Source organism: Conger conger, chromosome 17, assembly GCF_963514075.1.
Source record: "Conger conger chromosome 17, fConCon1.1, whole genome shotgun sequence".
Classification (NCBI taxonomy): Eukaryota; Metazoa; Chordata; class Actinopteri; order Anguilliformes; family Congridae; genus Conger; species Conger conger.
This window is the reverse complement of record NC_083776.1, coordinates 22789758-22803888: the sequence shown is the minus strand read 5'-3', so window position 1 is coordinate 22803888 and position 14131 is coordinate 22789758. Positions and strand designations below refer to the sequence as shown.

Sequence of the window (14131 nt, the reverse complement as noted above, 5' to 3'; positions counted from 1 at the left end):
GCTTTTCTCAAGGTTAAACAAACTCAATAAATAAAAGCAGGCCATTATAAAATACTGTCAAATATATTCTTTTTAAGAAATATTCACTTTTACTTCAATATAATCAGGTAAAGATACAATTGTAATGTTTTATTTGAAGTGCACACAAGTGTCTTTTCCACAAAGTGGGTCCCATTGTGATTTCTGTTATTAAAACCCTGCCATTTTATGAGATGCAACTATACCCCAGTGGAAATGTGCCCGAGATGGGATCTGGCTGGAACTAGCCTCTGTTCCAGCTGGATATTGGCTGATGGTCTGTATCAATGGGCTGTCCAGCTGAACATGTCTCAACCATCTTGTTGCCAGCTTGACCATCTCTAGGCCATCTTAAAATTAGCCTGACCAGCTTCAGACCAGCTGGACTAGCTCATAACCTGGCTGGAACCAAGCTGGAATTTTCCTCCAGGGAATGCTGAAATTAATAATGGAAAAATGGTCCTAGTGAGACTACATACATTTACTGAATCCATATCGATTACAGTAACATATTCATTACAGCATGACTTCACTTCCTTGTTTCCATAAATGTGGAAGTCCACATCACTTCTTTCAGAAGTAAAGACCTCTGTGGAATCTAGTTAGATAATCCTTATGGGTGTATATATCTCAAGCATTCCATGAAATTACTTGCACCATTATTCTCTGTAAATGAATGCAAGGCCTATACATCTATGTCTTGTGTATGTCATGTGTGTTTAGAAATTCCTGTCAGACTCACCCGGCCTCACACACTGTTGGGCTGCACACGGCAAACATGTCAGTTAATCAACGGACACTGGTCTAACCAGTGTTCTGTGTGCTGGGATGAGGAGAAAATACTGTCAATTATTTAAAGTGTTGTCTATCTATAGTTTAGTTGAGCACTGTGAGAAGACCCCTGTAAAATAAATAGTACATTAACTGATTATTGGAGAAAGGCGCTGCACTGGTTCTGTATATGTTCAATAGTGGGCAGTTTTAAATATGACGCTTTCAGATTCCATACACAGGAAATGACCCTGTATTAAATTGCTCTACTGAAGTTGGTTACACTGTCCCAGGAAAAATATGAGTGCAGCAGGGACCTGAACGTACTCTGTTGAAACTTTAATTTGATTGAATGCAAATGTTAATTTAAATTAAATATTAACATTTTGTTTTGTAGCATTCCATTGCATTAAATTTGCAGAGGCCCTCGTATGCTTCTGTAGTAATTCAGATGGACCCTTCATATGGAACATTCATATATTAATAATAAGTCAACTGTGGCAATGATGACTTGAATTTTGTAAGTGTTTAAAGGCTGAACAATCAAGGAGCGAATTGGGAAGAATTCAAATGGACTTTCCCCATTCGCCCAGCTGATTGTCCCTGGGCTAATAGAATGGCATTATTTATAACATTTCTGTCATTAAAGCTAACGGTTAATGACATTAGTGTGGACATTAATGTTCATGAATCTCTGAATGTTTTAATCAAACATGAATTAGCCCCCTCGACTCCAACCCCCCTCCACCATCTTTTGAGATTAAAAGTGATCAATAATGCATTGGCATCAGTACGGAAAGTGGTCAGTGTGCACACTGCATTTGGCACAGGCTACTGCTAATGCTGCCAAATGTCTGAGAGACCACTGCCTTAATGTTCGCTTTGCGGCCAATACTGATGGGTTTGTTTTAAACTATTATTTACCAATAACGATACGATGGCAATATTATTGCACATCCCTAAACAAAATGATGTTTTGAATGGGCGTTTTCCTCACGATTATTTAGACCCATATCAGTCGAACTCTGTAGCTGTGGTGGGTTCCGGCTACTAGCTTAGCTTTTCCATTTTCTGAAAGATCATCAGATTCAAATCTTTTCTCTTTTAAAAGTAGCTGAAGGCACTTGAAACCTTTAGGAAAAAGTTTCTCCATGGCACACAGACAGGGTGTGTAAAATGTCACTCATTATGTAACCCGCACAAGGCTGAGAAAACAATCTGACCCAAGCACTGCCCCAAGAAATTGCATCTAACATGGCGATAACCGATCCCTTCACCAATGCAATAAAATGGAAAGGGAAGAATTATTGAGCCAATGTTTTAATTTAATTATGCCACTCCCCTGGGATATTCCTTCCATAAAAAAGTTTCCATTTCATGATGAACCCTGAGGTGTAGCCCATATTGGCAAAAGTCTCAGGCACCCTACATTTTTTTAAATAGAAATTTATATAAAAGGTCTGAAATGTTTTTTGTTAGATTTTTTTGTTTTGTTTTCGGTAGTAGTGTGTCAGTACATAAGAACAAATTTGAGATTTCCTGTATCTTTTTACAAATAAATCAATGTTACAAACTTTTCTTAAAAAAAAAAAAAAAAAAAAAAAAAAAAATATATATATATATATATATATATATTTTTTTTAAGAAAACTGTAAGTAACTGTAAGTAACCGAGCACTTTTCAGATAAAGACTTGATTGAGGACAGTCTTAGTACCTAAGAGAATTGATGCAATTTTGAAGGCACAGGGTGATCAGAACAAGTTTGATTAGATTTAGTTTTAAGTTGTTCACTGCTCTTTATAGTAAATTTTCAATATTGAAAATGGTTAATTTCATTTTTTTTCAAAGCATACATTTGTTTTTACATGTGCCTAAGACCTTTCCACAGTACTGTATATTTATGAATATCTAGAATTTAACATGGATTTCAATATATTAATTTCTCCTGAAATGTCAGTTGTCTGAAGTAGGCAGGAGTGTGTTCTGAGATCTAAGACAGTACTTCATATATGCTGGAGTCAGGGCTGTGGGGGGGGGGGTTGTTCTGCCTTGTGTTACCTACAGTATGCCCTGCAACTGATCCCAATCCTGCACTCTGTAATCAGTGTTCAACGGTCTCAAATCTGATCCAGAATGTCCTGTTTCCAACTCTCAAAAAACAATGGCTTTTGTCACTTTCTGGCCATGAATAATTGTGGGAAAGATTCTGATCTTTTCTCCTGTATTTGCCCTACTGAACCATTTTAGGAAAACACCTGGAAGTGGTCTCTTGGTGTTTGAGTCCTCTGCCAGGATCACAACGTTCAGCTGCGTCTCAGTCAGTCTACTTTAGATCATAAGCAATGCTGTTTACTTTCAAAACGAGTATGCTGTGGGGTTTCACTTCACTCTACCCGAACTGTGTGTGTGTGTGTGAGTGTGTGAGTGCACACCCGCATATATTTACACACACTTACTCACTGTAGTGCTGCATATATCCATAACATATTTACACATACCAATGCTCTTATTAAATATTAGTGAGCGTGTGTATATACATTTGTGTGTATTATTTTGTGTGAGTCACTGTGTGCGTACATACTGTATGTATGTATAAGTGTGTGAGTAATCAGAGAGAGAGAGACATGGTGTGACAGAGAGAGAGAGCGAGAGTATGCACAGACCCTGATAAAGGGGAGTGATCAGTGGACACCTCGCCCCTGCAGCCTCCAGTAGAGGGATCCTCACAGGCAGCGTTCGGTCTGCTGCTCATCCAGCTCCCCCGCCAGCTCCAGAGACGCCCTCTCCGCTCCACAGCTCCTGGGGCTCCGGGACTCACTCACCGCAGCAATGGGGAGGCAGGTAAGAGCAAGTCTGAGGCGACTTACGCGTAGCGCAACCAACTGCAAATTCTGTTTTCTTTTCACTTTTCTACTGCGATGCTGTTGTGTGCTAAAGCGGGTTTCTGTGTTTAAATTCTGGTGTCTACTCATCGTCTATGTGTACTGTATCTACTTTTGTTTAAATATAAACTCACAGAGTAGAGCATACTCGTCAGCGATTCTGAATAAATGATTGAACCAGTGTGTGAGATATTAATAAAATGCAATCCTCCTTATTTCCCATGAGCCTCTTTGGCGAACAACTTTGAATCAGTCACAGCTGCTGTGATAAGAACTTTATTTTCAAAATCCCTCTGAAGCTTATTTTTAACTGATTTCCTTTACCACCCCTTGCCAGTGTTTGTTCAATAAACTGGTTGAAATAGACCATGGCCATGCATTAGCACTTGGTGAGTTGGGAAAAGTAGCTCTGCTTCGCTTCTCAAGAGTCCTGAGGCGAAAGCAGACGAAGTGTGTCATCAGTCAAACTCTCGATTTGGTTTCTTGAGTTGGCTTTGGGCTCGAGGGCAGAGAAACAGCCAGCGATCCTCATATGTATAAAATAAAACCATTTTCTCTCCCAGTTTGAGAAACGCAGCTCTCCCTCTCATTTATTTTTCCAGCTTTCATTACATCAGCCTCCGCGCGTAGCACGCCCATTAATCAAAGCAACGCGCCGTTCCTGGAGGATGTTCCGAGGACGAAAGTCTGCGCTTTCTCTCACTAATGCCCGTTTCTGAGACTCCTAATGCAATCGCACCTGCAGCATTCTCTGCTGGTGAGGGGAAATCTGTCAGCAACAGATGTGTCAGATCAACACATCCATAACAGATACCTAACATTAACAGATCCATAGTGGATGCCTACCATCAACAGATCCATAATGGATACTTGACATCAGCCGGTTCATAACAGATAGCTGACATCAACAGGTCCATAACACATAGCTAACATCAACAGATCAATAACCGTAACAGATACCTGCCATAAACGGATCCATAGCCGATACCCAACATCAACAGAGCCATAATAAATACAGTTGTGTCAAATAAAATACCAGTACAACATCAGTAACCAAATGAACCACTGTTATTAGTAGTAGTAATATTTCTGCATGGCAAATACTTTACTTGTAGATGTAGTAGTGTAATAGAAAAACAACAGACCCATCTATCATGACATGCACGCTGCTTGTTCTGAGTAATTGACTCATTCATTGAAAGGGGCATATTCAAAATAATAGCAGTGTGGAGTTTAATTAGATAATTCATTAATTCTGTGAAAAAACAGGTGTAAAATGTTATATATATAAAATATATTTCCTTCTGAATTGCTGAGTAAAATGGACCGTTCCAAACATTGTTCGGAGGAACAACGTCATTTGATTTAAAAAGTTGATTGGAGAGGGGAAAACGTATAAAGAAGTGCAGCAAATTATAGGATGCTCAGCTAAAATTATCTCAAATGCTTTAAAATGGCAACAAAAACCCGAAATAAGTGGAAGAAAACGAGCAACTACTGTTAAAACGGATCGAAGAATCGTCAGAATGGCAAAGATTCAGCCATTCATCAGCTCCAAAAAGATCAAAGATGATCTACAATTTCCTGTGAGTGCTGTTACAGTCAGAAGACATTTGATCGAAGCTAAGCTATCAGCAAGAAGCCCCTGTAAAGCACCATTGTTAAAAAAAGGGCAGAATCGGTGAAAATTTGCGTGGACTGATGAGAGGAAAATAGTTATTTTCGGGTCTAGTGGTCGTCGACAGTACGTCAGACGGCCCCGGGGAACTGAATTCAAGCCACAGTACACTGTGAAGACAGTGAAGCATGGAGGCGCAAAAATCATGATATGGGGATGTTTCTCATATGACGGTGTTGGGTTCGTATACCATAGATCATGGATCAGTTTGAATGCATGAAAATACTTGAAGAGATTATGTTGCCGTATGCCGAAGAGGAAATGCCCCTGAAATCGGTGTTTCAACAATAAAATGACCGCAAACACACGAGTAAGCGAGCAACATCTTGGTGCCTGACAAAAAGGATCGAGGTAATGGAGTGGCCAGCTCAATTCCCTGACCTGAACCCCATTGAAACCTTGTGGGGTGACATTAAAAATGCTGTTTCTGAAGAAAAACCCAAACATTCACAGGAACTGTGGAATGGTTATGCAACTAAATATTAGTTCTGTAATTTAAAGTGAAGTTAAATCTTGAAAACTTTCTTCAGTTTATACAGTTTGATGAGAGTTTGAAGAGAAAACTGCCATTTGATCAAATGACTTGACTTGATCAAATTTGGAATTGAATGTGTACTGTTTCCACTACATTTGAAATATTGAACTAAAAGCTATTAAAAAATATTAGCACTTTTTTTAACACACTGCTATTTATTTGAACACAACTGTAGCTAACACCAACAGGTCCATAACCGATATGTAACGTCAACGTCTTTTGGGTTTTTTTTTTGTAGTGGTGATATTCAAGTGATGCATTGTTTACCTGCAGAAATGTGTGCCAGATCTTGCTCTGTGAATAACAGGAACACAGGATTACTAAATCAATCGGAGGGCTGGGATGGGGGGGGGGGTGAGACAGAGAGGCAGTTGGTTCTTTCAGAGAGAGAGAAGGAACTCCTGTACAAACACGCTCACGCCTTACTGTCAGAGCTGCTGAACAGGAGCACTCTGCCAAGAGGAAACAGGCCCAGTGTTAGCTGACACATCTCATCTGTAACAGGTGACTGCAGAGGGGAGGTGCCCTCCTTCTGGAGGAGAGCTGGCTCCGTACTCCCCGCATTGTGAAATAGTACTACAGGATAACTCTCAGCAAAGCGGTTATCATGACAAATGGCTCAATTAGAGGAGCATTTGGGCAACTTCATTGCTGCCATGCAGTCCACAGATCAGCATGTGGTTACGGCAGACGCTTAGCATGTACTGATGTATTCCTTCTGGCATATTTTTATCCTTTATGACACAGAGGCTCGCAATCAATCAAATAAATGTGGCAGTTTATGAATCTGTGGTAAACACGAGCATTTATCACCGATTCCTGTTTGGGGTTCAGGGGCTGCCTTCCACATTGTGAAAATGAACTTAAGTGAGAAAGCGAGTTAATGCCATTCTCTCAGAGCATTAATGTTTCATGACTTTTCTCCCCCTTTGTGCTACGGAGGTCACGGCGCACTCATGTCTAAGCTGGGGTGGAGAGTTTATGAATTAGTTATAATTGTTGTGGGCATGGGAAGGTTTTTAAATTTGTTTAGTGCAGTGTGACTTGTAAGTCGTTAAGTCTTTTCACTTCTTACTCCCTGGGCTGTCCTCTGGCTAAAATGTGAAGCGTGTTCGGTCATATGCACTATGTTATGAAACGTCTTCAAATTCAAAATAATATCCATAAGTATGTAAGAGTGAAATGTGGCCATTCCTTTACACATCGGGCCCAGAGAACACGCATATGCATCTCTGATGATGTTCTACCAGGGAAGCCATTGAACAAACTAGGCATATTTGCTGCACAATTATTTTGACAAAAGTTTTCCTAATGTAGAATTAAATAGTATTTAGCATTTTTATGTGCATTAATGGTCCACAAGATCTATTATCTCTGAGCATTTGGCCTTTATCTTGGATGACATTTAATGCTTTAAAGGAATAATATAAAAACATGGATCATAAGTGGATATGTTTAATGAGTATGTTTGAGTTGTTTCCACTGGGAGAGCAGGCCTGGGGCCTGATGGATTGTAACTGACACAACATTACTTTTTCTTGTGCTTCTGCTGTGTCCAGATTCGATGCTTGCTCTTTATATTAATTATTCCCCAGAAACATTTTATTACTCAGCCATAAATAACTGAATCTACAAGTTGATTTGATCACATCTTCGCTTAATGGCCATAATGTATGGCCAAGATTTCAAATGACGAATTGTATAACACTGAAAATAGTGGCAGAGGAAAAGGCAAGTGCACTTTGTCTTGTGGAAAATGTGATGCATTTATTACATTTATCGTATGTGATTTATATTTGTATGACAGGGCTTTGTGAAGCTCCTGAACTTAAAAAGTCCTGTTTCCATAAGAACCACTTTACATGAGACACTGAGGACAAAGACTCTAATGGAATCAGAAGAAGATGGTAGTAGAAGAAGAATAATATAAGATAAAGAAGAAGACGAAGAAAAATAAAATAAAATGATAAACGTATTATCCAAAGTACAAAGAAATAAACCAGCAGATAAAATAATAATTAAAAATGCAAAGGCAAAAAAGGGTTTGGTGGGGTTGAGTTACTGCCCAGAGAATGTTTAATGTTGTGGTTGGAGGGCTAATTAGTGCTCTGATGGCTCAATTCTGCATGAATGGGTTTTAGCACAGAGCACTGGAACAAGTTCTGGAACTATATCTGTAATGCGGAGCTGAATGTGGTCTGAGCTGCTGAAATCTGTGTGAACTTCTCAGTACCAGGGCCTTTTTCCTTCTGCATTCTTAATGTTTGATACAGCAAGTGACAAGAAAAAAAAGGCATCTACACATAATCAAAATGTTAAATGTATTCATAAATACTGGTTCTAGAACTTAGAAATGGGGGGTGAAAGTTAGCTGTGGGTGGCAGTGTTGTGTAATGTATGATGTGTGGTGTATAAAGTCTGCTGTATAGCATATCATTTATAATGTATGAGGTATGGCGTATTTGTACATAATGCACAGTATGGTATATGGTGTGTAGCGCATGATGTGTATATAATGTATTATGTACGGTGTATAATGTTGTATAATATATGGTGTATAGCACATGATATGTATACACTCACCAAGCACTTTATTAGGTATTTATTAGAGTTTTTTTTTTACTACTACTGCTGTAGCCTATCCACTTATGATGCATTGAGTGTTCAGAGATGCTCTTCTGCATACCGCTGTTGTAAAGTGTGGTTATTTGCATTACTGTCACCTTCCTGGCAACTTTCACCAGTCTGGCCATTCTCCTTTGATGACTCTCATTAACAAGGCTCTCATTCTGTCTGCAGAATCTGGAATTTATTTATTTTTTTGCACCATTCTTTGCAAACTCTAGAGACTAGAGATTAGTGTTAGCGCTACAACCCCTGGAGATCTGCCACCCTGTCTGGCACCAACAATCATTCCACGGTCACAAGATCACATTTGTGATGGTTGATGTGAACATTAACTGAAGCTTCTGACCCGTATATACATGATGGTATGCACTGCACTGCTGCCACACAATCGGCTGATCAGATAATGGTATGAATAAGTAGGTGTAATAAAGTAAAAATGTTCCTAATAAAGTGCTGGGTGAGTGTGTAATGACTGTGGCGCTGGTTTGGTGATGCGAGGGCTCTGGTTTCCCAGCTGGGGTGCTGCTGTTCCGCCCTCGAGCAAGGGACTTAACTTCAGTAAAATATCCAGCTGTACAAATGGATTCCATGTCAGAAATGTAATCTGTTTAAGTCTCTGCGGACAAGAACAGCTGCTAAATGCACAAATGCTAATGTAATGTACTTGGAGCCATTTTGGGATAGCAACTGTTTTCTGTAGATTTTGAAAGACACAAGCCATTCAAGGGAGAGATACTGAAAGCAGCGAGCAGAATGGTCTCCAGGCTTGAGGCTTGGGCTCAAACGCACACTGCAGGATCTAGCGCTTTCCAGAGATGCAATCGCACATAGTAATATCCTTTCTGAAAACGACAGATTACACCTAGAAAAAAAGGTATGAAAAAGTGCCTAAAAAGGCACACTTATCACAGGGGTGGTATCCAATAGAAACAGAAAATTGTAGTCCTAGCCATGAGTTTAATAATTCATTAGTACATTTTTTTCCTTGTAAAAGGTGCTTTTTAGTTCCCAAACAGAATGTTATTATACCTCTCAGGGTACATTCGGGAAGTTTGTTCCTTAAAGAATAAAAATGTTCCACCGCTGTGACTTTAACTGTATTTCTGAGAGTGAGTGTAATAACTGGTGCTCACTGAGGCTGCTCATTCACCTGGTGCCTTTAGAGCCAATGGCACAGCAGCCTCCAAGGGGTGGGGACACTGCTAATGTTCACAGAGCGAGAGCATTAATGCATGAGATATTGCATGAGATATTTTCAAAAAGATTGTTTTATTTTATTGATAATCCCTTGTTGTGTCGGATTGAGCATAGTAGAATGAGAAGTTGCTGAGATTCAGATCAGAGACAGTCCCCTACAGGGAACAAAAATGAATTGCCAGGTCTCCGGAAGATATTGCAGAAAGATAAGATTTACTTCCTGGATTCAACATTTTTCCTCTGTGATTCACACATAGATTAAACCGTTATCATTCTGGGATGGCTGGACTTGCTGGACTGTGTTTGTGAGGGGAAAAGGCACTTAAATTTGATTGGTAGTCAGAGTTGCGGGCAGATCCTTGAGGGCAGTCAAAATGGCGTCTGAAAAGAGAAACTCAGATCCAGCTTCTGAGTGCATTTTAATGGTTTAAACTGTGTCTGCTGTGGCGAGCACGGAGATGCCGCCTTTGAGATTGTGTGCCCGGAATTTATGTAGATCCAGCCGTCTAGCCTCGTAAGTAGTTTTTCAAATGTAATTTATTTGAGCAGCGAAGCGGGGGTAAGTGGGGTAAAAAGGACAATGCAGGGTTTCAGTGGCAGGAGAAACATGCAGGGTGGCAGACAGAGTTAATTTCATACTGAGAGACAGGCTATTCCAAGGCCAGTCCAATAAGAGGAATTACCTGAGAAAAGTAACAGGCAGGGCTGAACTGGGAGCAAAGTCAAAGCACTGTTCTGGCATTTCTCTCCTGGATCGGCCCACTGGTGGACTCTGTGATATATTATCTGCAATATAATATCTAGGAGATCTGACCTGTTGCAATGTACTACAGTCGTGGTTATGCCACCTCCAAAGAGTTTGAGACGAGGCAGAAGTAAAGATGGTGTGGATATATATAGATTTTGCAGGCCAGCCAGTGTCCCTCGAGCAGTCTGCTGCCAGATGGCCTTTTCACTGCAGTTAGCAGTAGAACTGTGGAGTTGTTGCTTTGGATGACCACACATTGCACACAGCTGCCTCAGGTATGCTGCAGATGTCCCGTTCTCCAGGCTGTGTGTGTCCATCGCTGCTCCGAGAGGTTCTCCAGCAACACCTGCCTCTCAGGAAGTCCTTTCCTCATTAACGTTAAAAACTGTGGAGGAGTAACTGCGAAAAGCTGGTAAAAACGGCGATACATTCACACAGTGCTGGTAGACCAGGGTCAGTGAACCGGGATAACGAGCACACCATGGCGCTTAGCTCAGCAGTTTCACGGCCTGACCTCCAGAAGAGATGAAGGACGAAATTAATTTAGGGAGATAAGTTATGCGCAACCGCAAGACCTCCACCCCCGCCCGATGGACAGGGGATTACCAAATGAAGCCGGGTAACCAGGAACAGCTGTTTGACCAGGCTGCCTGCCAGATATCAGAAGAAAGTAGAAAACAAAAGAAAGTCCAGATTCTTATCCACAATTAAGTCATTGAGCAACAGTGACTTACTGTTGAGAAACCGAGTGTTGCACGTGACAAATGTAGAAATATGTTGGATTAGTAAAAAATCTGGAGCAAGTTTTGACAACTACCAATTTTAGGTAAGGTAGACAGTACACTGTTGTCAACCGCACGTTTAATGGCAAATCTTTATTTCCCGCAGGCTTAAAACGGAGCTCCAGTGTTCATAAAAATGGGATTGACAGTTTACTCCCCAATGGTTCCAGGGGGCGGAGGATAAAAATTGCAAACAGAGCACCATGGGCACAGTGGGAAGTTCACTAGACAAACCAGCGATTTAGTCCAGCATGTTGGCTCTGGCACTCGCTGGGTAGTTATGTTGGTCTCAGTTGAAGACCACAGCATTGTGTAATTCCATGAGGTAAATGTAGAACAGGCAAGCGTGAAGTGAATGACATAATTGTAATTGTAAAAACAGCTGAATTACAAGAAGACGCTGATGAGAACATGGTGGCAAATGGTGATCTCACAACTGCCGAAGGAAGCCTTGTTTTATTTCCCTTTACAGCCCAGGGCCTTTTCTATTTTCCGTTTATTTTTTTGATTTTGTGGTGATGTCCCAATGCCAATTTAGTCCCATCCTTTTTCATTTCACTATACCGTTTTTTGTTTTTCAGTCGAAGTTCATTCTAATGAATTATGCATCCGAGGAGTTATGAACTTCAATAAACTCTGGTTTACCTACTGTTGTAACATGAAACCTGGCTCACCTAGCTCGAATGTTGAATAAGAATTGAACTTGACGTCTAAGATCATTGTTGCCATACGAGCTGGTTTCCTGTTTGTGTTTCCATTCAGAACACTGTGATGGCATTTGACATCCCCTCATATGAATGCAATCTGTCTAAATCAGTCAGGTCTGCCGCTGTGCACTGCTCAAGAACTCATCTGAAAATAAAATTATTGTGTAGTCCCCACAAACAAGTCCGCTGATTTCAGCATGCTCTCTCGCTACAAAAACAATTTTGCTTATCCCATATTATACAAGATAGAATATAAGATATCTTGAGACAAGATATCTTGTCCCCAAGCGTATTCTCCAATCTCAACAGAAAACATGCTCATTGTACCGAGGGAAAGGCTATTCTGGGCTCAATCATCTAAGACTGAGTTACCTGATAAAATGATGACCTGCTGTAATGCGGTTTTGCCTAATGATATATTCTTCTAGGGTAACAAAACACATCATATATCAGTTAAAGTAATTAGCAGATAGCATTCTGGGTCAATGTGGTTTATTTTTAAACTTGCATTACACTGAAGCATCTAACAATCAGGCTATTTTCTGTATTTATAAATTGCATAAACAGACTTGTTAGTGGTTCATAATTTTTTCCCTAGTTATTTGAGCACTTATGAATAGTGGCATTGAAGCTTGCTGCCTTAAGTTTAAGTACTTTGCCATCTCTTACCTCAATATCCTTTGCAATTTCTTTGCCAGCAGATGTAATTATATAAGAACATTTATAGACTTTCCACTAGTGAATCTTTTAACTGTTAAGTGTATCTGTAATGTTAGTGCTGTAAAGCCAAGTCTCTTCATTGTTGATGCTAAATAAATAGGCCAAGTGTCTTTAAACAATTTCTTTTCAAAGAGCCCTTTGACCACCCTTATTCCTTGTGTTTTTCTTTGATGGGCATTTTGTAATAATTTATTTCTCTCTGATGTATTCAAAACACTTCCCCCTGTAATTGCATTGTCTCTGGGGTTGTTTGTAATTCTTGCCAGGCATTGTCTTGATATTACACGCAAATTAAACATCTGACTGATCTCTGCCAGGCCAGACAATGAAGTCTTTGCGAACGCGATAATGTGAAGCAGGCTGCGCTCTGCTAAGTGCCGCATACAGATTTGCTCATGGGGTATGGGAGTGGACCTCATCATCGAAACGGTGTACGAAAGCACGGTGAAGATGGGCAGGACTGCGGCCCTTAGTCATCTCCTGACTGCTGTGCATGTCAATTTGGGTCCAATGCCGCTGGGGGGCAACCTATCGCCGAGTGGCTAAGGTGCTTGACTGGGAGCCAGAAGGTTTGTGGTTAAAGCCCCAGTGTAGCCACAATCAGTGCACAAGATGAAGTGCAGCTGTTGGGGCCTTGACCCTTAACGCCACATTTTGCCACATTGGCCCCTGCTTAGTCTAATCTGTAATTTTAAGTCTTTGGATAAAATAATCAGCTGAATAACTAATGTAATGTAACACCAGTACTCCTAACTCTCTGGGGGAGTAAGGTATGTGTGGACTGGAGCCTGGCCTCTCTCGTAGGTATGTTTCATAGGTAATGAAATGTGGAGGGTAGGTCTGCTCAGAGTAGCCAGCACCTAATCACTCGAAAACAAAGCGAAAACACCTTACACCGCCACATCCACCGAATGTGCTTTTTCCACCGAAGCACGTGTAACATGTCACACACTCTCAAATAAACAGGGCCGATCTGCTCGCGCTTTAAAAGGCCTCACGTAGACTAGGGATCATCAAATCACAGTCCTCTGGGGAAGAGAACCGCTTGTTTTCCCCCCTCCCTTTACCTGGCAGTCAGGTGTGAAGACAGTTTGGCCAATCAGTAGCACTAATTGTTTGGTTATTTACCCAGGAGAAGAGAAAACCAGGTCTGTATTGAGATTTGGGGGTCAGATTTGATGATCCCTAGTGCAGACGGCAGAATGGCCATGTCCATGCCTTCAGAGCCTGGCCTGTGATTAGATTCATGAGCAGAAACGGGCTCAGAACACAAACTGAGCTCTGCTGTTGAGACTCCCAGAGCCAGCAGGCATAGCAAATAAAGCTCCCACTACCAGGGAGGTAATGGAGTTAAAGCCAGGGCAATTCTTAGGAGGAGAGTTTATATGAGATCTTAATGCCGTTTTATTTGCTGCAGAATAAACAGGAGTAGAACTGCTGATTTTAGAGCAGGGTTGCCTTTCA

The 14131-nt window shown here is 40.8% G+C and overlaps 1 protein-coding gene across 1 annotated transcript in view; it reads left to right on the top strand.

Annotated features, from left to right (window-relative positions):
- The first annotated feature begins 3495 nt into the window (after positions 1-3495).
- The window catches only part of mid1 (midline 1), a 99114-nt gene continuing 88478 nt past the window's right edge, over positions 3496-14131 (top strand). The window contains exon 1 of the mRNA XM_061227123.1: positions 3496-3631. The gene's annotated coding sequence lies outside the window, so the exon portion shown is untranslated. The remainder of the gene's footprint in view (positions 3632-14131) is intronic.